The sequence below is a fragment of the Felis catus genome, chromosome F2 (assembly GCF_018350175.1).
Source record: "Felis catus isolate Fca126 chromosome F2, F.catus_Fca126_mat1.0, whole genome shotgun sequence".
In the NCBI taxonomy this organism is placed as follows: Eukaryota; Metazoa; Chordata; class Mammalia; order Carnivora; family Felidae; genus Felis; species Felis catus.
The window spans coordinates 53877399-53904881 of record NC_058385.1 but is presented as its reverse complement, the minus strand read 5'-3'; the positions used below and the strand labels follow the sequence as shown (position 1 = coordinate 53904881).

General features: G+C 38.8%; 1 protein-coding gene and 1 long non-coding RNA gene across 24 annotated transcripts in view; one reads left to right on the top strand and one right to left on the bottom strand.

Moving 5' to 3' along the window:
- EMC2 (ER membrane protein complex subunit 2) overlaps positions 1–27483 on the bottom strand; it is a 565050-nt gene that overhangs the window by 131356 nt on the left and 406211 nt on the right. Inside the window, exon 20 of one of the 23 annotated variants that reach the window (XR_006592753.1) lies at positions 6980–7203. The exons of the other annotated variants lie outside the window; for them this stretch is intronic. The gene's annotated coding sequence lies outside the window, so the exon portion shown is untranslated. Of the gene's footprint in view, positions 1–6979; positions 7204–27483 lie in introns of those variants that run through there. 23 annotated transcript variants of the gene reach the window in all.
- LOC109496170 lies at positions 18268–22120 on the top strand. Its single transcript, XR_002152053.3, has 2 exons — positions 18268–18863; positions 21792–22120. It is a non-coding gene; the product is annotated as an uncharacterized LOC109496170 (long non-coding RNA).

Genomic DNA, 27483 nt, shown 5'->3' with positions numbered 1-27483 from the left:
TCCCTTCTTGTTAGTGTAAACTTAATAGAAAAAGGAGATGGGGGGGAGGGGAGGAAAAAGAGTAGTTGTTTTTCTGAACAATGCTTAGTTATTGTTCTGGTAGTCATGTGGCTGTTGTACATCTAAGTCTTGCATGCCCTGGGTACGATGTAACATTGCTTTCCACGTTACTCTGTACAGAGAATTCCTACCATAAAACTATTACCCTTGAAAGTAATCTGTGCATTAATTTCTCTGACCTAAGGATACTGGAAATTAAAGTAAAAAAAGAATATACAGGACAGGGATATCAGTCAGGGAAATTCCAGAGATGGGGATTGAAGAGTGTAAACCCAGATTAAAGCAGATTTTATGCCAGGTGTTGGAACAGATGTTGCTAGGTGACCAATGTCAGAACAAGTCTTGCAGCAAAATGTTCTTAAGGTTGAACTAAAGACCTAACATCTCCCACTGCCTCCAACCAAGGCAGGACTAAGGAAGCCTTATAATGGGATTGTTTCAGGGACAAAGGAATTTGGGAATAAAGAGCTAATATAGAATATGTCCAGAATATTATTTTAGATGTGGTTTCCTCTAATGTTCTACAGAGGGAATTTCAATATTTTCTATAATACTTGCCTTTTTTCATAGCACTGACACATTTACTAGATGAATTTTTTCCCAAGTAGTTAGAAATGAGTCATAAAATAAATGACATGTGTTTAACTTTCAAGTATTTCTAGCACCAAGCATTAGCAGAGTGAAAGCCTTCTAATATCTTCAATGGGTGAAATGTGTCAGATGCTTACGGCTTTTAGATTAACTAGAATCAATTTAAATTTAGTATGTTTCATCACATATAAAGCAAGTTTACTCAGAAACTACCAAGCATGTGTCAAGATGTTATCTGAAAGTCAGAAAATCTACTCTGCTTTAGAAATAAATATAGGTGAGGAGCACCTGTTTGGCTCAGTCAGTAGAGCATGTGACTCTTGATCTCAGGGTTATGAATTCAAGTACCTTTTGGGTGTGGAGCCTACTTGAAAAAAAGAAAGGAAGGAAGGAAGGAAGGAGAGAAGGAAGGAAGGAAGGAAGGAAGGAAGGAAGGGAGGATCACTTCTATCCTGTATCTATCTCTTTAAAATAAATTTATTTTGTTGAGCATCTGGAAGGAAGGAAGGAAGGAAGGAAGGAAGGAAGGAAGGAAGGGAGGATCACTTTTATCCTGTATCTATCTCTTTAAAATAAATTTATTTTGTTGAGCATCTTAGGCATTCAACCTAGAATGAGAGAACACAGAATGTCTTAATGGAAAAGAAAAAAAAAAACTAAAGAGATCAGCTAAGATAACCTTTAGTTTTACACAGGAGGAAATGAAGATCAAAAGATATATTTTTCTTTAAGCACACACAAAAAGCAAGTTGCAAAATACTGGTCTTATGGCAACAATTCCAGTGGTCTTTTGGCCATAAAATGATCCTCCTGGTGTTGAACTTGCCTCTCCACCCATGCTGAGGGTGTAAATTCTCCACAAAAGGAAACTGCTGTGATCTTTTCTTTGCTTCAGAAATGTGCTCCAGGTTTCTTGTCTCACTTACCCATTCATCTCACATTCCTTTCTACAGATTTCTAGGAATCTGTCTGGTGCTTGACCACTAGATGCAGTTTATCTTCCCAGTCCCTGTGGGAAGATGACTCAGTTGGGTGGCCTGCCCTGGCTTTGCATTAGGTCTTTCTCTAAAAGCTACATAACCCTCACCCCTTGGACTCCTCCATCTCAGCCTCATCCACTTCAGCACTGACATAAGTGACACGGCACCCTGCACCAGGTCCTGTCCATTCTCAAGACCCTGAATTTTGAGCCTGTTCCTAGACTCAGAACAGCCTAAAGTCCTGGAATAGTCTGGGAAGTTTTAGCCTCTTTATGTTAGTAATTGCTGGGCCATCTAAAGTATGTATTCTTTCCTTAGTTGAATAGTAATATAAGTTCTCTGTAGAAAATTTAGAATATGAAGAATTTCCAAAAGGAGAAAAAACTATCCATATTTTTATCACCCAATCATAAATATTTTGGGTTCATTCATTTGTTAAGTCATGTTTCCAGTTTTTTATTGTTATGAACTATGTTGCTGTGATCATTGGACTTCTTTTTTGTATCAAAATACAGTACCCTTTTATTTCTCTTGGATAAATATATAGGAGTGTAACTTCTCATTGTAGGGCAAGTGTATATTTAACTGCATAAAAATATACAAAACTGTTTCCATAAGTAGCTACACCATTTTGTATTCCTACTGTCAAAATTTAAGAGTTCCAATTACTGTACATCCTCACCAACAGTTGGTCTTTGCCCACAAAGACTAACTTGGCTGTACCTTGTTGTTATCTGGTGTCTTCAATTATTTTTTAAAGTTTATTTATTTATTTTAAGAGAGAGAAAGAGAGCAGGGACAAGGCAGAGAGAGAGGGAGAGAGAGAGAATCCCAAGCAGGTTCTGTGCTGTCAGTGTAGAGCCTGATGCATGATTCATGAACCTTGAGGTCGTGACCTGAGCCAAAATCAGGAGTTAGACACTTAACCAACTGAGCCACCCAGGTGCCCCGTGGTGTCCTCACTTTTAAGTTCAAATTAAGCATAAATATTTCAAACAGACTTGTAGTAACAATACTACTCAAGAAATACCAACACCAAAGTTTTAGACTAGAGTCACATTATTCCCTTACTTTCTATTAAGACCATTCTCCAAGATATGCCACCATAGCATCAGTACAGAACAGAGTTATCAAAGGAACTTGAAGAAGTTCTGACATATGTGAAGGAGTAAGTCCCACTAGATGAGTGATTAGAATTAGCTCTTTGGACTGTCCACTTAGGTGGTGGGGGTCTGGGTTCAAATATGTCAGCACATTTTTCTCCATGATACTCCATCCTATAATTTCTTAATTATTAAATAGGATCAACTAGTGATAATCTGTACATTCTCTTGTCTTACAACATTATAGCATCTTACCTTCTCCCTTTATCAAGTTAATGTGTAGGATTTGTATAATCATATTTTTCTGATCTACTTCCACTAGACATAGAAGAGGATATAAGCTGGGATGTCTAGCAGAGTACAATCTATTTGAAAATATGTTCCCATTTATGGACAGATGCTGTACATCATAAGATACCAAGAGCTCTCCAAAAGTCAAGATGAAATATGCAGTCAAATTATTTAAACTGGGGATAAAGGTTGTACTGGAAGTCTCTTTAAGTTCATCTTCTTGGGCCATGGTTTGCTATGACAATGAGAGGGGATGCTTACATGTAAGAACATTACTCAATAGTTCAATGAGAAAACTGTTTGTGTGTGTATGTGTGTACACATGTGCATGTTTAAATAAGCCTTTGTCAGGGCACCTGGGTGGCTCAGTTGGTTAAGCGTCCAACACTTGATTTCAGCTCAGGTCATGATCTCATAGTTCAGGGGATCCAGCCCCATGTCAGACTCTGTGCTGACAGGGTGGGGTCTGCTTGGGATTCTCTATCTCCCTTTCTCTCTCTCTCTGCCTTTCTTCCACTCATGTGCATGTTCTCTCTCTCTCAAAATAAATAAATAAACATTAAAAAATAAATAAGCCTTTGTCAAGATATGTATTCTTTGGAGCTAGGTTTGAGAGAGCTATGGCTTTGCTCTTATTATCTAGGTAGGAATGAGCATAATAAAGTCTTCCAAAGTTCTTAAGCCAAACTGATCACTCTGCCCTTATATGACTCTCGGGACTTTCAAGAGGGTAGGACTATAAAATAAAGAGTCTTAACACCAGTGAAATTTTTTCTTCCAAGTTGCTGTATTCTTGCCAAGTTTGATTCCTAGAAAGATTTAAAATCATTTATAGCTTTTCATTCACTTTGATATTTTAAAAACTGGAGATGTATAAGTATTTTATCTATCAAGGTTAATCTAAGTGTAAATGAATCTTTGGAAATCATTAGAACCTGAAAGCAGTGTGGGAGTGAGATGGGAGTCCGGTACCATCATGCCTCACAACACGGATATCGCTACCCCTACTCCTAACTGTTGGAGTAAAGCTGTGACACCAGCTGCCTAGTTTGGGAAGTGAGAAAGGAGGATTTTGAATTCACTGTGGTGAAACTTAAAGCTTTTATGAGAAAATTCTCCTCTCCTCCTGCTCCTTTCCCTTTTGAGGAAGCTTGTGGCTGACCACCTGGTGTTCTGAATCATTAATTCATGGAAGACATTCTGTCAAGAATAACATGAAACAGGCAGCCTGGCAATGGCCATCGAAACCCTTCCAGCTCCCCATTCACTTTAATTCACTTCAGTAATTATTTATTGTACACCTACTATCATGCCCAGCCTGGTGCTAGGCAATGAGTCTTTCAAGGGAAGAAAGCACAAAATTCTTCCCCTGGAGATTTAAAACATTTATTTAATGTTGTATTTATTTTAGGAAGAGCAGATGAAATATTTCGTGAAAAAGAAAAAATTCTTAAATTTAGGTGTCAAAGCAATATAGAAGTAATAAAATGAAAAACATATTAGCATCAGTGCTTGAGTTCTTACTGAGAGGTGCTACACATGTATATAGGCATTGGGTGCTTCTCATCTGTCATCTCATTTAATTCTTTTTTTTTTTAATTTTTTTTCAACGTTTTTTATTTATTTTTGGGACAGAGAGAGACAGAGCATGAACGGGCGAGGGGCATAGAGAGAGGGAGACACAGAATCGGAAACAGGCTCCAGGCTCTGAGCCATCAGCCCAGAGCCCGATGCGGGCTCGAACTCACGGACCACGAGATCGTGACCTGGCTGAAGTCGGACGCTTAACCGACTGCGCCACCCAGGCGCCCCTCATTTAATTCTTAAAGTTACTTTAGGAGAAAGATACGGGAATTTCCAGGTTAAACATAGGGAAATAGATGTCTGGAATAAGACTGGTTAATTACTCTTTCTCAATAGTTGATTTTTGCTCAAAGAATTGTGGGTCTCATGTCTATTAGAATTAAGTATATACACTTCTATATGACCACAATAGGTAAGGGAATTGAGTGAGCTAGAGAAACCACAAAAGCTCCCAGGTAGAACAGATTGTCAGGCATCTTGAGTTTGAAGCATGTGTAAGAGTGACAAGAAGGATCAAGAATATCAAAAGGCAGGGGCGCCTGGGTGGCGCAGTCGGTTAAGCGTCCGACTTCAGCCAGGTCACGATCTTGCGGTCCGTGAGTTCGAGCCCCGCGTCGGGCTCTGGGCTGATGGCTCAGAGCCTGGAGCCTGTTTCCGATTCTGTGTCTCCCTCTCTCTCTGCCCCTCCCCCGTTCATGCTCTGTCTCTCTCTGTCCCAAAAATAAATAAAAAAAAAAGTTGAAAAAAAAAAAAAAGAATATCAAAAGGCAGATGAGGTGGGTACAGAAAACCAACAAGGTAGCTGACACACCGTCTGAAATCCAGATTAAATGAGCAAAAAGATCCTGTAGGAACTAAGGAAACAGGGTCACAAAGAACATAAAGCAAATCACCAGTAAGGAGACTTTACTAGTGAGGTAGTTCTAGAACATGGTTCTGGTTTTTCATGGTTCTCAAGTGGCAGAAACACATCCTCTAGGAAGGAATGAGGCAACTGAGAGCAGATAAGTCAGAGTTGGAACTTTGATCAATGAATTTTTTTCCAACTTGAAATGTCTGTAATTATAAAAATTTTCTTTAGTCTATATTTTCTTCATGAAGCTATGAAATAAATAATTTTCCTTAAGTTTCTCAATGCTAACACTTTGTTAACTGGCTATGCTTAACTGACATTCTCCTTAGGTTACTCTATCTAAATATTTTGTGTTTTCCTTTTGTGTAGACATCCTGGGTCTAAGAACTGGTTTTTAAAATATACTGGTCACCAAACAGGAAAATTAGTAGCATAGTTGCTCAGCTCCACAGAGAACAGCATGACTAGGAATTTCCTCTTTGGTTAAATCCTCTAGGTGATGATTTTGAAATTTGATGGTTATGCTCCTAATACAATTTTCCTTGTGCTCTTTCATACATTTAGAACATAAGCTTCAATCTGGCAAAGATCTCTCCATCAAAAAGAGATGTCTCGGGGCACCTGGATGGCTCAGTCGGTTAAGCATCTGACTTCGGCTCAGGTCATGATCTCATGGTCTGTGGGTTTCAGCCCCGCATCAGGCTCTGTACTGACAGCTCAGAGCCTGGAGCCTGCTTCAGATTCTGTGTCTCCCTCTCCTCTGCCCCTCCCCTGCTCACTCTCTGTCTCTCTTTCAAAAATAAATAAACATTAAAAAAATTTAAAAGAAAACAAAGAAATGTCTCCCCAGTTAAGGTCATTATAGTCTACTTAGAAGTTGGGACCAGAGGCGCAGGGTTCCTGAGTGAGTGCAAGCACTATGAAATGTTATAGCGTCTGCTGGGTCACCAGAGGGCTGAATACTAGGTTCTTGTGTAGGAAAACAGCAAGGATTCAACTGCCTTGCTACCTGACTGCAGAATGTGGCTGTTTGGTAAACATGCAGCAATTAGCTGGGCATGAAAATAATCATGGACAACTTTAATATATACTTGAAAATGTTGTGTCGTTAGATAATTGCATTGATTTTTTTCTGGAAAGAAGTGAACATTTATGCTTTTTGTTAGTTTGAGATTCCTTTTTATATGAAAATAATCAGAACATGTTATTTAATTCTAGAAAGGTGATTATGTAAGGCAACAATATTGACAACATGGGTAAGGAATTTGAACTACCTTTAATTCTGTATTTTACATAAACTTTGCATATTTCTGTATTTTAATATGTCTTTCTACTCACTATACCCTAGTTGCAGTAAAACTGGCTCTTTCTCCTAAAACCATATTCACCCTGATGACTGAGGAAATCTCTAAATCAGTGATTCTCAAACCACAGAGTAAACAAAAATCACCTAGAAAACTAGTTTAAATGCAAATTCTCCTAGCTATTCTGATGCAAGTAGGCCACAGAATACACAGTGAAGGTTAAATAAATGCCAGTGTAGGCTTTTATTAATTAATATAAATATATTTGTGTTTTGCTAAAAGCAATGTCAAAATTATAGTCCCCTTCATAGGTTGTGTTATGATGTGGTAGAAATAGCACTCTCTTTAGATCCAACCTAGGTTCCATCTGCTTCATCGTCTGCCAGTTAAATGATTCAGGAGACATTTATTTCACCTTTAAAATGAAGTTGCCTTATCTGTAAAATGAAAAAATAAAGCAACAATCTATGTTGTGAGAGTAAATGAAATAAAAGCTGTAAATCTCCTAAAGCCTGTCACACAAAAGGTACTCAATAAATGCTTGACTTCTCTTTTTTCTTGATTTAGTGTTTTGACAAAATCATTTTGCTTCTTCTTGTTTTAAATCATAGCTGTTATAGGAAGTTCTCATATGAAGAATGCTAAAGGTGATACCAAGGGACTGACATCTTTCCAAACATTCTGTACAGCTGTCATTGCCTCCAGGGAGAGCCAGGACATCTCAGCACAAAATGTAACCAGGTTGTCTCTTGCCAACTCAGTACCAACATTGCTCCCGTTCAAGGCTGGGAACATTTCCCCCAAATCCCTCTCCTTCCTGGCTCTGGCTTCAGAGGCTGCTGAGAGGAGCTGTGAGACCTGGAAGGCAAAAGTGAAGAGGAAGCCATATTCTCAGAAACCATGGCGGCAAGGCATGATGGCTTTTTTATAGATATCTCTGTGGTTGCCCTCTTCTGGGTCCTGGTGACCAGAAGCAGTGGTGTCTTAGACTCTAGCTCCTCTACTCACTCCAGTACTTCAGGCTGAAGTCATTACTGACTGTTTCACAATCCTCCAGCCTGCCAGCCCTTCACTTTTCTAGTTCCTTCCATATGTGTACAAACCTTCATTCCTCTATTAATTTCCTGATTCCAGTGACACTTATAGTGGTTCTACTTTTCTACCCAAACTCCAACTTATATAACAGAGTACCCTGGCACTTACTCTGATATTATACTTCCTGGCTAATATGTTTTCTAGCAAATATTTATTTGGTATAGGATATCTCCTAACCCACATTCCAATTCTCTTAAAGTACCCCCATGGAAATATATCTGCCATAGAGTGGCCTGGTTGTATTTCATCTTTAATATGTAGGTCTCTGCTACTATGCAGGGTTAGGTATGCCAGGTTAATGACTTCTGGGCTGCAGCAAAGCACAGTCTAGGCTAGAAGAAGTCTAGGGTATATTCTGTCCTACAGTTTGAAGTGGAGGTGTTCAAAGAACAATTAACACTAGCATTTAAACTAGCTACTGGAGAGATATCTGGGTGGCTCAATCCGTTGAGTGTCCAACTCTTGATTTCGGCTCAGGTCATGATTCCAGGGTCATGGGATCCACCTGAATTGGGCTCTGTGCTAAGCATGGAGCATGGAGCCTACTTAAGGTTCTCTCTCTCTCCCTCTTCTCCTCTCTCCTCTTGTGCATACTCTCTCTCTCTCAAAACAAAATAAAACAAAACAAAACTAGCTACTAGATGTTTGATTTTAATCGTATTTTATAATATCATCCATCAGTTTATTATTTCATTTGCCAAATAGTACAAGACTTTGTTTTCAAGACAGGATTTAAAACAAAACTTAAAATAAACCCAAACTTTAGTTCCCAGATGTGAATGTTCTCTCTTACAAACACTCCCTACAGGTAGATGAAATAAGGCTCCTGACACCAACTGGAGCAATTAGTTCTACTGTTGTCAATGCAAGATCTGACTGTCAGCGACATGGCTCACCTCAAACCATAAAAACACTACACTTTGTCAGATATGGCCTACGATCAAATTAGATAAAAGAATTTTACTGTGGAGTAACAACCATCATAGACATAAGATTGATAGTTCTTGCTAGCGCTATTTTGCTTTTGGTATTTGCTTATTTACTTTGTTTTCATTTTAGCCTAGAAGACACCTAAATTATAGAATACCTCTTGTGAGAGAGAAACATGATGATATTCACATATTGATCATTTGAGTCAGATATTCTTATCCTCATATTATAGATGAGCAAATTGGAGCTGAGAAAGTTAATAAACTGATTCAAGGTAATTAGATAGGAAGTGACAGACCTAGTATCCAGTCCCTGGTCTGTTTGATTCGATAATGAGTGTACTTCCCACTCTTCCAGTTCGCTTCACATTATCAGTCTTATTATTTTATAAGAAAAAATAATCCAGAAAGAAGCATTTCTTGTGACCCACTAAACCGAATAAAGAATAAAATTTAGTGTTCAGTTGCTGCCCTCTTGTAACTCCTTAGGGGATTTTATTGAAAATGAAGCCCTACATGACCAGGATCTTTGTTTCTATGCACATCTTGCACAGTAGAGTCACAATAATTATTTTTTCTGCCAATCTATAGGAAGTCTGAACATTGCATGCCAGCAGGCATTTTTTGTAAGTGAGGCATTAGGTAATTCCTGATGTGAGTGGGACATTCTTTTGTATTTTAGCTAGACCATACTCGTTTTACAGAATTCCTCCCCATGCCTTAGTTTTAGGTACCTTTTTAAAATAAGTTATTAATTAAATAAAGTATCATTAGGAGCTCTCTTGTAAAGTTTACATTGTTCTGTGGTTAGAATAGTACCATACAAATAGTTATAATCCAGTATCTATGAATGGGTACATTTGTAGTAACAGTCTAATGACCAACAGGAGACATGAAAATCTCCCTATCCCATCAAACTCTACTCTCTCCCAGCAGAGAAATGGAATAATAAGGGGGTGGTTGTGGTATGGGTCAAGATCAAGGATCACAACACTTTGGAGTAGAGATTCAATATGAGACACCCCCCCCCCTTTTTTGTTCAGAGATCATAGTTTCTTGGTTCCACTAGTGAAAGGTTTCCTACCATGTTTCATACAGTAACATAGGTCAGGTACTGCCTCTTACTGGTAGGTCTGAAAAGCCTTAGTGGGCAACTGAGTTTGGTTACACTGTGTCTCTTGCCTCCTGAGTGTCACAATCTCAAGGACTAAGATAGGGGTAAGCTTTGGGTAAAATGTGCTGAGAATCCAGAGGAAAAAAGTTCCCATCTGTGTTCCATAGAATGTTTTACTTAGATATTAATGTTTAAAATGAAAGAGAGCATAATATACTGGCTTTAAATATTTACAATGTAGAATAACATCTTGATGTCTTTGGAAAATCTTAAGGAAGTCTCCTTACTTTTATTTAATAGTTTCTCAAACTTATTTGAGCACTGAACATAATTAATGTTTTTCTTGCTAAGTAGTGTTCCATGGGACACCAAGTTTGGGAAACTCTGGTCTAGATGTTAGAATAAAAGAGCAACAGGAGACCTTAAGACACACGCCAGAGCCTGAAACCCCACATAAAGATCTGGGGCCAATAACCTGCTATGAACACACACACACACACACACACACAGACACACACACACACAGACACAGACACACACACACACACAACCAGTAAATCAGTTTATACTTTTTCCTTTCTAAGAATACTGATCATAGCCACAGATCTTTCATTATAAAATAGCAAATTCTTTTTATTTGTATTGGTGAATTGGGCATCCTGTGTTATAGAGGCTTGCCTAAGTGCTAGAGGAATATAACAAAAGTGGTACTACATCTATCTTTTAGCTGCTGATTCTGTTTTGAAGATAAATCAATTCTAACTGGATTGAATGTATTTTATGCTTTCAATCCTGTTCATTTGCTGCCTTTTGTTACATTCAGTCACATCTTGGCAAAACATTGATTCCTTTTGTCTAGCTTTCTTGTCTTCTGCAATATTAGTCTAGAAAATTTTTTGAGGGGGCAGGGACTGTAGCGTATTTTCTCTTGGAATAGTCACTCATCTCAAGCATGCAATGTTTGGCCAATTGCTCTTCATTGTATGAATTGTTCATCCAGAAAACAACTGATTGATCTTTTCTGACAATGGCGACATAGTTTGGTGACATAGCTTCCTTAGACTGAGAATGTTCTATTATGGGTAAAGATAAATAGATGATTAAAAATCCTACACTGATATTAGATGCTTGGGAAAGCCCTTAGAAAATGTCTTTTTTAAAAAAAAAGGAAATTAAACAATATAGATTTAAATACAAATGTTATTTGCAAATATGTAACTATAGTTATTTAAATAAATAAACTGGTTTTCTTTGTTTCATGAAGAGCAAATAATATGTCAAGGTTCTGATGAGAATGCAAGTCAAATTATACCCATCATATTAGAATACACAATAAAATGCATGTTCTTGCATTATGACAGGAAAAAATAGCAAGGGAATACTGGCTTTCCTGTAGTGAAATACTTTTAAAACTGAGAGAAAAATGTGTCCTCTGAAAGTTTAACTAATAAGGTACTTGCACAATCCAAGAGATCTGATGCGTTAAAGATTGAGGAAATGGACAATACTAGAGTTCCCTGGTACCAGACATATATATCTGGATTGGTAGCCAAAGGAAACTGCAATCTATCAGATACAGGAAACATGTGCTGGACTAATCACAATGAGTTGTTATTTTTAGACTGAAGCAACATCAATTGTATGCTGTTTTATATATTAATAGATGCTATATATTGCTATTCAGGGAAGATGGAGTCTTGAAAAGGAGAAACAAAAACTATTCTCCCTGCAAGGAAAGAATCTTGACTGATGAACTGAAGCACTATATTTCCTTGACAGGTTGCCCCAACAGAGGGAAGGAGTGCTCTGTTATCTCAGCTCTGAGATACTTTTTAATATCACCTAAATCCTTTTGTTCTGTATCTATATTGACCAGGCAAAACTTGGATTTTTTTTTATATATATGAAATTTATTGTCAAATTGGTTTCCATACAACACCCAGTGCTCATCCCAAAAGGTGCCCTCTTCAATACCCATCACCCACCCTCTCCTCCCTCCCACCCCCTATCAACCCTCAGTTTGTTCTCAGTTTTTAACAGTCTCTTATGCTTTGGCTCTCTCCCACTCTAACCTCTTTTTTTTTTCCTTCCCCTCCCCCATGGGTTCCTGTTAAGTTTCTCAAGATCCACGTAAGAGTGAAACCATATGGTATCTGTCTTTCTCTGTATGGCTTATTTCACTTAGCATCACACTCTCCAGTTCCATCCACGTTGCTACAAAAGGCCATATTTCATTTTTTCTCATTGCCACATAGTATTCCATTGTGTATATAAACCACAATTTCTTTATCCATTCATCAGTTGATGGACATTTAGGCTCTTTCCACAATTTGGCTATTGTTGAGAGTGCTGCTATGAACATTGGGGTACAAGTGGCCCTATGCATCAGTACTCCTGTATCCCTTGGATAAATTCCTAGCAGTGCTATTTCTGGGTCATAGGGTAGGTCTATTTTTAATTTTCTGAGGAACCTCCACACTGCTTTCCAGAGCGGCTGCACCAGTTTGCATTCCCACCAACAGTGCAAGAGGGTTCCCGTTTCTCCACATCCTCTCCAGCATCTAGAGTCTCCTGATTTGTTCATTTTGGCCACTCTGACTGGCGTGAGGTGATACCTGAGTGTGGTTTTGATTTGTATTTCCCTGATAAGGAGCGACGCTGAACATCTTTTCATGTGCCTGTTGGCCATCCGGATGTCTTCTTTAGAGAAGTGTCTATTCATGTTTTCTGCCCATTTCTTCACTGGGTTATTTGTTTTTCGGGTGTGGAGTTTGGTGAGCTCTTTATAGATTTTGGATACTAGCCCTTTGTCCGATATGTCATTTGCGAATATCTTTTCCCATTCCGTTGGTTGCCTTTTAGTTTTGTTGGTTGTTTCCTTTGCTGTGCAGAAGCTTTTTATCTTCATAAGGTCCCAGTAATTCACTTTTGTTTTTAATTCCCTTGCCTTTGGGGATGTGTCGAGTAAGAGATTGCTACGGCTGAGGTCAGAGAGGTCTTTTCCTGCTTTCTCCTCTAAGGTTTTGATGGTTTCCTGTCTCACATTCAGGTCCTTTATCCATTTTGAGTTTATTTTTGTGAATGGTGTGAGAAAGTGGTTTAGTTTCAACCTTCTGCATGTTGCTGCCCAGTTCTCCCAGCACCATTTAAAACTTGGATTTTACACTGGCTACCCACATAGCTTACCTACAGTGGCAGTGCACATATTCACAGACAGGAACATTCCTATCCATTTAGACTGAGCTTTCTTGTGCCAAATCATCCTTAGGTCATGAAAAAAAAAATCTAGTTCCTACATTTGCGAAACAGAGGTCCCCTGCTCTTCAGATGTTGTGAATCCAGTTTAGTATTGTTCCTAAAACCATTTACTGAATAGGAGTTTGAACTTTATGGAGCTACCATGTGGTTTGCAAAATTATCTTTCCCAACCTACTGACCATTGTACAGTTCACCTTCCAAATAAGTAGACAACAATGATTTTCATTGTAAAATAGCTATTTTTTAACAATTAATATATTAATCATTGTCATCAAGTCTGATCATTTCTGGGAGTGCTGACAATACTGACTCCATCTTTGGCCTTCCATCTTGTTCACGTCTGTGCAATGACTTCCCTCAGGGCTATGTGTTCCAGGCCCCTTGGAGATTTATGTATGCACTGACCATGAAAGAAAGTTTATTCTGATCCCCCTGAAGTTGTTTAGATACCTAGCAGAGATAAAATAATTGCTTCCCCTTCCTCCCCTCTGGTGCATAGATGGTGCCATGAGGTCTGTTAAATATTAAAAACCTTTGGCCTCACCACAATGACCTCTGCACATCCCCTTGCTCTATAAAAGCTGTGGATTAAGGTATGGAATTTGAAGAGAATAGCTGTGTAGCACCTGGATCATTGTCTGCCATATCCCCCTGTTAGTAAATTGCCCTGAATAAAACTGTAAATGGTACGGAGAAGCTCGCTTCAAATTTTGGGTTCAAAGTACCTTCTCAGTCTAGAGGATACTTTACTGTCCCTTCACCTTCTAATATCATCCAACAAAATTCTTTTTCCACAGACAATACTACTCTATAGTGGTAAAATTCTTCACCCTCACAATAATCCCCTGTACAAAAAATTAGTTATAAGTCAAATTCCCCAAATTATTTATTCCCAACAGTTCCCATGTGTTATGATTTTTAATTTCCATAAGTAGTTAAAATTAATATATAGTCACTCCAAATAATTATACATATATGTGTATAGATAAATATGTTTTTCTAATTCTTTCACTATTAAAGAAGTAAAATAAACAGGAGTTTTTTATTACTTGCAATGAGAAATAGAGGGAGAAAATACCACTCTCTCATTTGGCTTAAAATGCATCAGTATATAAAAAAGAACAACATAAATACAGAAGGAGGGAGAGAGAAAGAGAGAGACAGAAAGAGAAAGAGAAAGAAAGAAAGAAAGAAAGAAAGAAAGAAAGAAAGAAAGAAAGAAAGAAAAGAAAAGAAAGATCAAAAACAGGGAAGAGGTATAGAGATGTGAATAGAACCCTGTCATTATTATCCCTGTCTAAAACATTTCAAGTAAAACAGCAAAAGAAAAAAATACTGGAATATAAGTAAATGCATCCCTCAAATAATTCCTCCCTCCACTCACCACCGATTCCAATACCATTCCCTTCACACTCAACTCTTAGGACAGGGATGCATATCAAGAGAAATCATACTTAAGAGACCATGAACTGAGTGCATGATAGTGGATGAAGAGAATAGGACAGGTCAGAACGATTTTAGGAAGTAGACTAGCAAGAATTGGTGAAGAACTGGCCACTGGGGTAAAGGTAAAGAGAGAAGTCTAGTATAACTTCTAGGATAATTGCTGCTTTAGATGGTTAAGAGAATAACTTGGGGAAAGACAAGAAAAAGCAGGCCTGCGTGGAAATTACTAAATCATTTTTTTAAAGTTTGTTTATTTGTTTGTTTATTTATTTTGAGAGAGACAGAGTAAGACAAAGTGAGAGTGGGGGAGGGACAGAGAGAGCAGAGAGAGAATCGCAAGCAGGCTCCTGCTGACAATGTGGGGCTCGAACTCATGAACCAACTGTAAGATCATGACCTGAGCTGAAATCAAGAGTTGGCCACTTAACTGACTAAGCCACCTAGGCGCTCCTGATTGATTCATTTTTTTTAATATAATTTATTGTCAAGTTGACTAATATACAGTGCATACAGTGTGCTCTTGGTTTTGGGGGTAGATTCCCATGATTCATTGATTGATTCATTTTTTAAGAACAGATTTATTGAGATATAGTTCACATACTATATAATTCATTCATTTAACGTGTGAAATTCAATGGTATACTCAAATATATGTGCAACCATTATTGTGGTCAATTTTAGAATATTTTTGTCAAAAAGAAAAAAGAAACCCCATACCCTTTAACTGTCATCCCCCTATATACCTATCCTTCCCCTTATAGTCCTAAGCAACAAAAAATTTACTTTCTTTCTCTAAAGATTCTAGGTTTTCATATGAATGGAATCATATAATGTGTGGTCTTTTGTGAGTAGCTTCTTTCACTTAGGATAATTTTTTCAAGGTTCATCCAAATTGTAGCATGTGTCAGTATTCCATTCTTTTTTTTTATAGCTGAATAATAATAGTCCATTATATGTATATACAAAATTTTGTTTATACATTAATTCAGTAGCGGGCATTTAGTTTTTTTCCAACTTTTGGCTATTATTGCCTTGTGGATATATATTTTAATTTCCCTTGGGCATATACCTAGGACTACAGAGACTTTAAGTGGTTGTCTTAAAAATAATTTTTCAATTATCCTAGCTTCATTGGGGAGAAGATTAGTAGAACTCCTCATGCTGTCACGATGGAATGATTGATTTTGAATAAGCAGAGTTTGGGATGCTTATCATTTACGTAGGTGGAGAGTTTGAATAGGCAGAAAGATATATGGAATGGGTAGCAGGAACAGACATATGCTAGATATGTAGATTTGAGAGTCAACTTGGTGGTAGAAATAATGGTAGAAGAGTAACAGAATTAGAAAAAGGTCAAGATCAGAACCTATAAGAATGTTAACATTGAAGGTATTTAGTGAAGGAACCTGGGAAGAAGTAGTTAGAGAAGTAAAAGTAAACTTGAAGTGTTTTCTATAGAAGAAAAGACTCAGGAATTTCAAAGAAAAAATGGTCAGAAGTACAAGAACAAGGGAGAATAAAGGAAAAGCTAAAATAATTCAAGATTTCAAGATGTAAAAAACTTTATATTTTACTTTTTAAAAATTCAAGACTTTCAAGATATTAAAAAATTACAAGATTGACACATGTTATTGAATTTGACAGTTAGAAAGATATCAGTGAGATTTTGCCAGAATGGTTGGGTGTCCTGTGGGCGGGGAAACCAGATTGTAGTGGGTGGATGTGAAAGAAGATGGGGTTGAGGGTTGTGTAAACTATTAGGAGTTTGGAGTAAGGCTGGGGCCTAATCCTACCACTTAACTCTGACTCTCCATTGTGGCCAATTCTGTCTACACATAAAGAACAGACAAGCAAGATGGAGATCACAGCTTTATTCAGGGAGCACAGGAAATGTCTGGATTGGAAAAACGTGGTGGGTCTCTGGCCACATACAACCAGGTCCTCAAGCACTCATCTGACCTGATTTACCCCATCTATGGTAAGTCGAGGAGCTAGCACAGTAAGGGAATAGACCTGCCAGGCCTCCTAGAGGTAGATCGTACCCAATCTGCTTACATTTTAAGAGAGGGACTGAGAAGAGTCTTAGACCTTTTTTTTTAATGTTTATTTTTGACAGAGACCGCACACACGAGTGGGGGAGGGGCAGAGAAAGAGGGAAACACAGAATCCAAAGCAGGCTCCAGGTTCCGAGCTGTCAGCACAGAGCCCAACGCAGGGCTTAAACTCACGGACTGTGAGATCATGGCCTGAGCCGAGGTCCAATGTTCAACCGACTGAGCCACCCGGTGCCCCGAGTCTTAGGCCTTCTTAAGAATCCATGAGAACTTCCGTGAGAAATGCAAGGAAACTGATTGCTTTGGTGGGGGGGGGGGGGGGGAGGGGGGGGCTATGTCAATTATATGCACAATTAATATGGATCAAGATAAATCAGATTTAGCACTTTACTAGGGATAAGTGAGTAAGGAGAAGGTGAAGGCTAAAGCAAAGATGTGAGTGATGAGGTAGAATTTGAAAATTCAAACAAATGGAAATAATAGAAGGTCTAAAATCTTAAAAAAATATATGGGTAGGATTTAGATAACTTGCATATATGAACTCAAGAAACTTGCCTCAGTTTTCTCAAGAGAGAGGAAGTGAAGCTGTATGTGCAGAGGGAGAGGGTGGGAGAGTGCAGAGATGGGTGGAGGTACCTACGAAAATGCACTATTTTTCAAAAGTAAGTAGGCTGTTTTAGAACAGATGTATTTAAGCCACCAAGGTGGCTCTGCTCTCCTCTCTAAAACTTGTAAATAATGAAGTCACATAGGTGGGTGGAGGAGGGTGGAGGAGGTTAATGTTCTGTGAGGTTCAACACATACATTGGAGATTCGCATGGTGAGCTAAGCCTTGCTCCATGTTCCCTGGTGCCCCCAACAGGATAGAATTTTAGGCTGTAGAGACCACTGGCCTCATCTAGAATAAAGCTTCACATATTTTATGTTCACTTTTGTGTTCCTAGTGTCCCCTTGGGAAGAGGTTTCCAAATATGTCTTTGTGAAACAATCAGTGTACGTCCATGATAAAATGTTCAACAGTTCAATAATATGAATAAAGACAATGTGATTCATATGGTATATGCTTCTTCAAATTAAAAAAAAAAAACATGTCTCTTATTTTATTTTTTTAAATTTTTTTTTCAACGTTTTTTTATTTATTTTTGGGACAGAGAGAGACAGAGCATGAACGGGGGAGGGGCAGAGAGAGAGGGAGACACAGAATCGGAAACAGGCTCCAGACTCCGAGCCATCAGCCCAGAGCCCGACGCGGGGCTCGAACTCCCGGACCGCGAGATCGTGACCTGGCTGAAGTCGGACGCTTAACTGCGCCACCCAGGCGCCCCGATATGTCTCTTATTTTAAAATTGTCCTTACTGTTTTGAGGGAATAAAATGTCCATTCTTTATAAAACAAGGAAAATGGGGGGCGCCTGGGTGGCGCAGTCGGTTAAGCGTCCGACTTCAGCCAGGTCACGATCTCGCGGTCCGGGAGTTCGAGCCCCGCGTCGGGCTCTGGGCTGATGGCTCAGAGCCTGGAGCCTGTTTCCGATTCTGTGTCTCCTTCTCTCTCTGCCCCTCCCCCGTTCATGCTCTGTCTCTCTCTGTCCCAAAAATAAATAAACGTTGAAAAAAAATAAATAAAATAAAACAAGGAAAATGGGTGATTATTTTTTAATTTTTGTCTTTACTTAGTAATAATAAAAGTGAACAAGCATATATTTGTTCCTCTAATGTTTAATGAGTTCTTCTAGTCTGTAAAATCCCAAAATCTGATCATCAGTGCTCTTGAGGGTATTTTCTAACTTTCTGTACTGTGAGCATAATTAAAGCAAATGGAGGAGGATAAAATAATTATTTAGCAACTGGAATATTAGGCCCTGAATAATAAAAGAAATCAACATAAACTTCATTCTCACAGGTACATGCACATCAAAGTTCAAACCAGGGGGTGGTTAAGGATCCATAAGCTCATTACACTCATTGTGGAATTCTGCAGGCTAATTCTCAAATAGCTGCCATGGCAGAGACCATAGCTTATAATGTCATAGTCTCTGTTGCCAAGGCAACAACACAGCCAGCAACAGAGGCTGACATTTGGAAACACACATGTGATTTCATTATTTACAAGTTATAGAGAGGAGAGCAGAGCCACCGTGGTGGCTTAAAAACATCTGTTCTAATGCAGCCTGCTTACGTTTGAAAAATAGTGCATTATCAAAGGTACGTACATTCAGAAAGAGGCATATGTAGACTCAATTCTTTCATCCGTCCATTCATTCATTCACTTACTGAAGCAACAAGCATTTACCTACTGAGCACCTCCTATGTGTCTAACATTGGAAATACAAGAGTGGACCACAGGCAATCTTTGCTATTTTTGCTATATGCCTCATATACGGTGTGAATCTACAGTGGAGATCAAGGTACAGGGTCCTATCTCAGGGGAAAGGTAGTGCTCAAACAGGGGAAGACTGTGCTTCTTTCTCCTCCATACTCATCATGAACATTTGGATGGTGATAACCTATGCTACTATTTGTTTTTACTCTTGAATCGCGATTCTAATGGGGTATTTATCCTTCAAGATACTTTTGAAAGGGAAATTTCTAATGAAATAATTTTGATAATGCAACAGAGCATATTTTGTTCCTACAGATTCACAAAAACATTTCCCAGTAGGGTGTCTCCACAGAACCCTATTATGCAGTATTAGTCTTCCAACGGATGTAATTTGGAAAAGCTATCTTAATGTCTATTGTAAAGTAAGATGGTGGGGATGGCACTGCCAGTACAGGCATTAGTCATGGGCAACAGAAGGACTGTAAGCAACATAACATACCACACGGCATCAACAGAAGACTGCATTCTTAATTTATGAATCCCAAAGACATTATTCAACCTTTTATTACATCTTCTTGTCAGAAATAAGCGGCAGGATTTCTACCACTTAAAACGTTTTTCAGAACATGTTTCATTTATGTGTCATTTATGTACCTGCCCGATGCGTTTGAATTCAGTAATCTGAAAACCAGCCCTACTGGCTATGCTTAGGAATATTTAAATAAGTGAATGCAACACCTCATCTTAAAGCAGTTTTTTATTATAACATAGGTGCAAATCCAAATATGCAGATTTGCTGTGCAGATTTGCAATGGGACAAAAGAGGGCATGGCTTGGTTGCTGATGGATACACCTTAAGCTAAGTTAAGCTAAGGAAGTGATGCCTGTTGTGTGCCACTGGCTTTAGATTTAGTGAGCAACATTAACGTGCTTGCATGGCACAAGGGCTCACACCTTGCTGAGTTGGTATTGCTTTTGAAATAAAATCTCTCTCCCTCAAACACAGCTGGGGACATTGGAATTCTCCTGTCTGCTTTTATCATCAATTTTATTCAGCTGGCACTGTCCCATTACTACCTGGTAATACAATTTAATTTGTGAGGGGAAGCGAAATGATAGTGCTTATTTCCTACAGAGGGCGAGGAGATTAAAAGAGCCACGTAGAGCCCTTGCTGGGGAGGGACTGCAAAGGTGTTATTAGATGGAGACAGTGCATAATTCGGATGCTCCTTGCAGCACCAGTGAACAAATGTATTCGTGGGCAGGTGCTTCTGAATAGCAACACCGCCACCACTACGTGCGGAGGACGAAGTCTGCATGATGGTTTGGCTCGAAGCCGTTCTCTGAGACAGCTTGGTGCAGGCACAGATGTCCCAAGTAGTAATGCGACAGAGCAGCCCTCATGCTGAGAAACACTGTATTGTCTGACTCTTTTCTACACCCTCTGCATATGTTCTGGTATTTTTATATCCATTTAGCTCTCACACTTCACTGATCTTTTACATTTGTAAATTAACAAGAAAGATGATTCTGTTTCAAATGAACCTAAACTGAATTACCTACTAAAAGAAGACTGCCATTTAAAGGTGCATATGTGGGAAGAAGACCACCCGTTTACCCACACCTCAGATAAATGTCAGTTGGGGACTTCTAAAATACAGATGAGTAAGAATGAGGTCTTGTCATTTGCAACAACATGGATGGACCTAGAGTGTATGATATTATATAGAATAAGACAGAGAAAGACACATACCATAATGATTTCACTCATATGTGGAATTTAAGAAAACAATCAAAACAAAGAAAAAAAGAGACAAAACAACAGACTTGTAAATAGGACAAACTGCTAGTTACCAGAGGGGAGGTGGATGGAGGGATGGGTGAAATAGATAAAGGGGATTAAGACCACAATTATAGTGATCACACTGAATAATGTATAGAATTGTTGTGTTATGTTGCATACCCGAAACTAATATAACACTGTATGTTAATTATTCTTTTTTAAATGTACTCAATAGTTGAGATTTAATACAAATAACAATTAAAAAATAAAATGCAGGGGCACCTGGGTGGCTCAGTCAGTTAAGCCTCCGACTCTTGACTTTGGTGCAGGTCACGATGTCATTGTTTATGGGGCTGAACCCTGCATCGGGCTTTGTGCTGGCAGCTTGGAGCTTGCTTGAGATTCTCTCTCTCCCTCGTTGTCTGCCCCTGCCCTATCTATCTCTCAAAATAAATAAAAATAAAATAAAGAAAATGCACATCAATATTATTTTGTAGGATGTAAGGAAGTCAGGGAAATCTAGTAGTTAGGAGAAATCAAAAGCAAAGGCTTTGGGGCTTGTAGCTCTCTTTGCAGTGAGACATTTCTAATTTGGGTCATGCCAGTTTCATTCATTCCTTCTTTGCTACTCTGGACCAGACTATCTAATACATGCTGGTTGATACATAAAAATGAATGAGACTAGATTATGGTATATGGCATCAGATATAACTGGATTTGAAACCAAGCTTTTCAATGTACGAGCAATATGTAACTTCTTAACATTTCTAAACAATTTCCTCAACTATGTAACAGGGATAACATTGGAACTTATTTTATAAAAAAATATTGTGAAGATCAGGCAATGCATATGAATGTTTTATGTAGTGTTTGGCATAGAACATGCTTATTAAATAATATCTACTATTTTTCTCTAAAAATGAATAATCTGTCAAGAACTTAAAAAGACGAAGTACAGGCCTTATTCGGATATAGGTGTATGCATACTTATGTGCTTGTATCAGTATGTTTTCTTTTTCAATTGAAGATGAAGAAGCGTAAGGAAAGTCACCCCATACTTGTTTGAGCTCGAGTTCTACCCCTCTGTGCCATTAGAGATGATTTCGACTAAAAGTGAACTTGGTTTTCAAGGGTGTTTGGAAGTCACCAAAATGCTATGGAGAGCAGTGAGGAAGCACTCTGGACTTATAATTCTACTTTTGCCACCAAGTTACTTTGAAGTGAGAATATTCTGAACAACACAGACTTTTGAGAGAAACCAGAAAGTACAAGTAACCCAGAAGCACGGTGTGTAACATCATTCCTATTTATTCATCCATGCATTCTTTCACTAAATAAATATTAATAGCACATCTACCATGAGTCTATGAGAGTTATGAGGTGTAAAAAATAGATGAATAAGGAGTAAGGTCCTTAAGGAACTTGCAGCCTCAGAGGAGAGACAAACAAGTGAAGAAATGACATCGATGTACTATGAAAGGAATTATAATAAACAGAAATTACGCTGTTTGATTTGCAAAGCAAGTTTAGCCTCTCTCCCCTACTCAAAGAAACTGGAAGTCTTTTTTTTTTTTTTTTTAGTAGGCTCTATGCCCAAATTTAGGGCTTAAACTCACAATCCCTAGATCAAGAGTTGCATGCTCTACTAACTGAGCCAGCCAGGCACTCTAGGAACTGGAAGTCTTAATTCATAAATAAATAGCAACAGCCCTTGAAATTCTTGGATAATTTTATTTCAACTTATTTTTTTCTACTTTTGCTCTAGGTATATCCTCTCTGCCCAACCTGGGACTTTTTCTGAGTTTATAGTACCTTTTCAAATTTTTTTTTCTTTTAGAACAACTTGTCATTCAGTGTATTAAATGCCATCATACGCCTAGGTGAGGATACACGGAATTTAAAAATAAGAGTTACAATGCATTTTTAAGCAGTTCATCTAGGAAGAATTTCATCCTATTGTTACTTTTGTTGCAATTTCAGATGGGAGTATGTTGTTTCAACAGTAGCATTTCTAAGAAAAATACCACACCAATCTGTAGTTGAGGTCGTGGGAAGGGTTGAGAATAGGGGAGATGAGATTTGGGGAAGTGTTCCCCAGAATGGAAGTTACACTGTATTATACCTGCCTTCTTTTTATTAAAGAAATGATAGCTATTAGATTCCTTGGTGGACATTTACATCTATTGTTGTGGGTCTTATCTTTCTGGCAAAGTGATTCCTTAGGGTACAGAATCTTCCTTTACCCCTAATTTGTCTCACACTTTCATACGTCAACACTTTCTATACCATGCGATAAAACTTTCCTCTTTGTGATTCTTAAGTGTCTTAGTCATGTTGGAAATCTCACTCCATTTTCACACATTATTTGTTCTCACTATTGAACACAGTGAACACATTTTACCATGTGTCCCAAGAGTAGCCCTCACGAAGCTGTGAAATCTGTGGTTCATTTTGTGTGAATAAGAAGAGCTTGACAGTTATTATTCTCCACCCAAAGTCATTTTTTTTAAGCAGAAATGTCCAGATGATTCTCATCCAGGTGACATTTTGGCAGGTATGTCTTCTCATCCAGGATGTACATGTTACATGTACAAATGATAACTACTAAGATTAAACTCGTCTGTAGTTTCTGATTCTTTTTAGTGTTCGGAGTATCATGCTAAGAAACTGAGAGGCTGCACCCAAGATCAAGAGGAAAGAATGCCATAATCAGTAAGACTGTCTGCCATAGGTACAGAGGTAAGTGGTACTATCTGCAATAAATAGGTTATATTTGCATGATTAAAAAACGTTTAACATATTTGTTTAGTTGTCTGAGAGAGCAGTATTGAACCACCTTGCTCGAGGCTCATCAGGATGCAGTTCTGCTCACATTTTACCATTCTTGGTATCATATTCTGGTTCTATTATATACGGTACATGAAGCAGCTCCATGGGATATCTCTACAATTTCTATCATAACTCTGTTATTAAGAATACCCTTCATTACATTATTCAATATTCCATCTATAAAAACACAGTGAACAATTTCTTTTGGAGTCCAGCATGTGGAATGTATTTACGTCTACTAACTAATTGGTTTGCTCCCAACCAATAAACACTAAGAGCCACATCTCTCCATTTTTGCCCTGACTGCTGGAAAACCTAGATACAAATATTCCATTCAATTATTGGGATGTTATCCAACTTGGGAACTTGATGTAAATATCTCCTTATTTACAATGCACTTTTGCATTTTTTATTGTGTTCATTGGTTTTGGTTTATTATACCTATTCCATTATCATAACGGTCTCAAATACTATTTTGAATACGTTTTAAGATAAGGTGGGGATGCCTGGGTGGCTCAGTCGCTTAAGTGTTGGACTCTTGATTTCAGCTCAGGTCATGATCTCATGGTTTGTGAGATCAAACCCTGCATTTGGCTCCCTGCTGTGAGTGCAGAGCCTGCTTGGAATTCTCTGTCTCCCTCTCTGTCTGCCCCTTCCCTGCTCGCACTCTCTCTCTCACTCAAAATAAATAATAAACTTAAAAAATAAGGTAAATATCTATACCTTGTTTATCTTATTCATACCCTTTCTTTTCTCCAACTTTTCATTTTTTTCTAGGTATGATTTTGTGTTAGCCCAAGATTCCCTTGAAAGCAGAAACCGAGACAAGAGTTTTCAAGCAGATAGTCTACTAGGGAAGGGAATGACAAAGTAGAGAGTGAAACAGTAAAGGATGGAGAGCCATCCCTTGGTAAATGCCACACTGATTTCTGGAGTGGACAACTGAAGCTTCATCCAGCCAAGACCTTTTGAGGCGTCAGAGAGAATATGTCCCAGACTGTCTACTTCACTGAGAGAAAGGAACAGATTCTTTCTACTACCAGTCAAAATGTGCCTCATAGAGTGTCAGTAAGTGCTCACATCCGTCCCATGCTGCTGTATCCAAGAATCCCAAGCCAAAACGACAGATATACTGTGCTGTCAAGTTATACCTAAGAAAATCTAATGCTGCAGCAGTGCTTAAAAAAAGTGAGTCAGTAGGATATAAGGCAGGATACAAGAGATGCCCTATATATGTTTCAACTGGTAGGACACCCCCAGGGATGTTACCTGAGTTTTCCTTCTCATCAAGACCTGAAACCTCTGTCTGTTGCAATCCACACTAGGTCAGCATAGTACTGCACCCATTCCTTAGTGGGGAAAGACTAGTGCTGAATCATCTAATTTATTGGGCAAGTCTTTTTTTGGAAAAACTTGATGTAATGGCAGATCATAGGGATATAATCAAGGAGTCCAAAAGAATGTACCAGATGAGGATAGTTGAGGCTTTCTGAAATGTCTAAGGTGGTGGAGATTATTCCTTCTCCAACTACAAATTTGTCAGACACACATGGGGCCAGAGTAAATAGAAATTATAGTTGGTAATAGATTTTGAACTATAGGAGTTGCCAATTAACTAGAATGGAGATGCTGTTATAGCAAGGGCAGTACAAAACAGATACTTCTACACACATTTGCCACAGCAAATTAAACTTCTCTCTAGGAGCACAGAAGAAATGGTTTATCAGAGTGGACAAACTAAGACGAGGAAAGATATTACATTGATCTCCGTAATTAAAAGCCATTAGGTCAATACTCATTGACCAGAGCTTTTCACTTCATCCACCTTAGAACTGATACACAATGATTTGTTTGGTAACCTTTGTCTCTGAATCCATAAAAATGCATCATTTTTAACATAGAAATCTATTTAAAAAGATTGTTTTGGAACAGCATGTGAGGTTTTTTTGCATCTCGCATCCATGAAATACAGCCAAATCAACACTAAACCATCCTGCACACCTACAAAATTGATTTGAGGATTAACACAACAATCAGCACAACCTGAATCACAGAAATCAGCAGGTACGCAGGACGGAGAGGTGAACTGGGGGAGAGAGAAGTTGCGGAAAGCAGGGTGCTGTTTTCATTTGCAGAGAGAGGATGGAGATGGTGGGGTGGGGAGGAGTACGGGAAAAGCACCCCACACACACAAAAGCAGCTGAAGAGAAAGTGGAAAAGTGGAAACAGCCGCAGGGACTGAACTGAAAAGGGAGAAAAGAGAAAGGAGAGGATTTAAATTCCATTGAGACTCTATAAACAGGGGAAGTGCAGAGTCTGAAACTCTGCAGCTCTGTACCTGGTGGTGCTCTGGTGGGAAGGGAGAATCCCCAGGAGCACAGTAAAGTCTGGAAGGTTCTCCGGCCACATGGAGAGAAGCGGTTCTACTGCTGGTAGAGGCTGTGCGGCCACTCGGTCCCAGAAGACCCCAGAGAACAACCACATTTACTGGTGCTGGAACAAGGTCGTTAAGGGTAAAGCCTGGTCCCAGATATGTGTTGTGATTTTCCATAATCCCTGAAACGGACTGCTACACGATCACGTGAACTTTTTCTGGGGCAGGCTGGCACCCAGCAGCAGTTTCTGGGCATCGGCAGCAGCATGGTCCTATGAATGTTCCTGGGTGTGGTAGGCACCTGGCCATTGCTCTGCTCCCCCAGAGGGGCAGAACGAGTCAAAGCCGCAGTCCCTCAAAGGTGAAGGGTCGGGAAACACAGCTGTCTCTGAGATAAAACTCAGGAGGGCAGTGCCGCCTGGCATCCCGATGGCTTGCTCACAGACAGTGTAAACGCCGGGAATGGATGGAAGCTGGAGCCAAAGGACGGGTGAACGATTGCTTATCAGAGAGAACATATTAGAGACTGGAGCGAAGGTGGGTGACGCCATGTCACCCCTCCCACGCATGCGCATACACACCTACAAGCTCCACATAATCCACCCCAATAACCTAAGCAGCGCCATCTAGTGGAGGACAGAGCCATTACACTAAGCCCCCCTCACTGGGCCAACCTCGCTTTTTTTTTTTTTTTTTTTTAATTTTTTTTTTTCAGCGTTTGTTTTTATTTTTGGGACAGAGAGAGACAGAGCATGAACAGGGGAGGGGCAGAGAGAGAAGGAGACACAGAATCGGAAACAGGCTCCAGGCTCTGAGCCATCAGCCCAGAGCCTGACGCGGGGCTCGAACTCACGGACCGCGAGATCATGACCTGGCTGAAGTCCGACGCTTAACGGACTGCGCCACCCAGGCGGCCCCCAACCTCGCTCTTCAGGAACACCACAGGTCTCTCCACCTGCTTAGTTTATGGACTATAAAGTGCTTCATAGTTTGACTTCTAGGGGAAAATTATGTAATTTCAATCGTACTTCAGTCTGTTCACTAGTCCACCTATTCAATTTTTTTCTTTTTCATTTCTTATCTTTTTCTTGAATACAGAAAGGGAAAAATTTATTTTTATTTTCAATTTTTATTAAAAATATTTTTCTTTAATTTTTTTCTACTATATTTTTTACTTTTGTGTAAATTTTTCAAATTATATTTTGCTTCCAGCATTTCATTTTCTTCTATTTCATTGAATTCATTTTTTCAAAATTTCAAACGTTTTCCATTTTTTTTCTTGTTTTTTCTTTTTCTTTTTTTTCTCTCTCCCCCACCCCTTTCCTCTAATCTATCAAGCTCCTTTCAACAACCAGACCAAAACACACCTAGGATCTGACAGAATTTATTTGATTTTTATTTGTGTGTGTGTTTTTAATTTTTTAATTTTAATTTTTTTACCTTATTAATTCCTTTTCTTCCTTCAAAATGATGAAACAAAGGAATTCACCTCCCAAAAAAAGAGCAGGAAGAAACA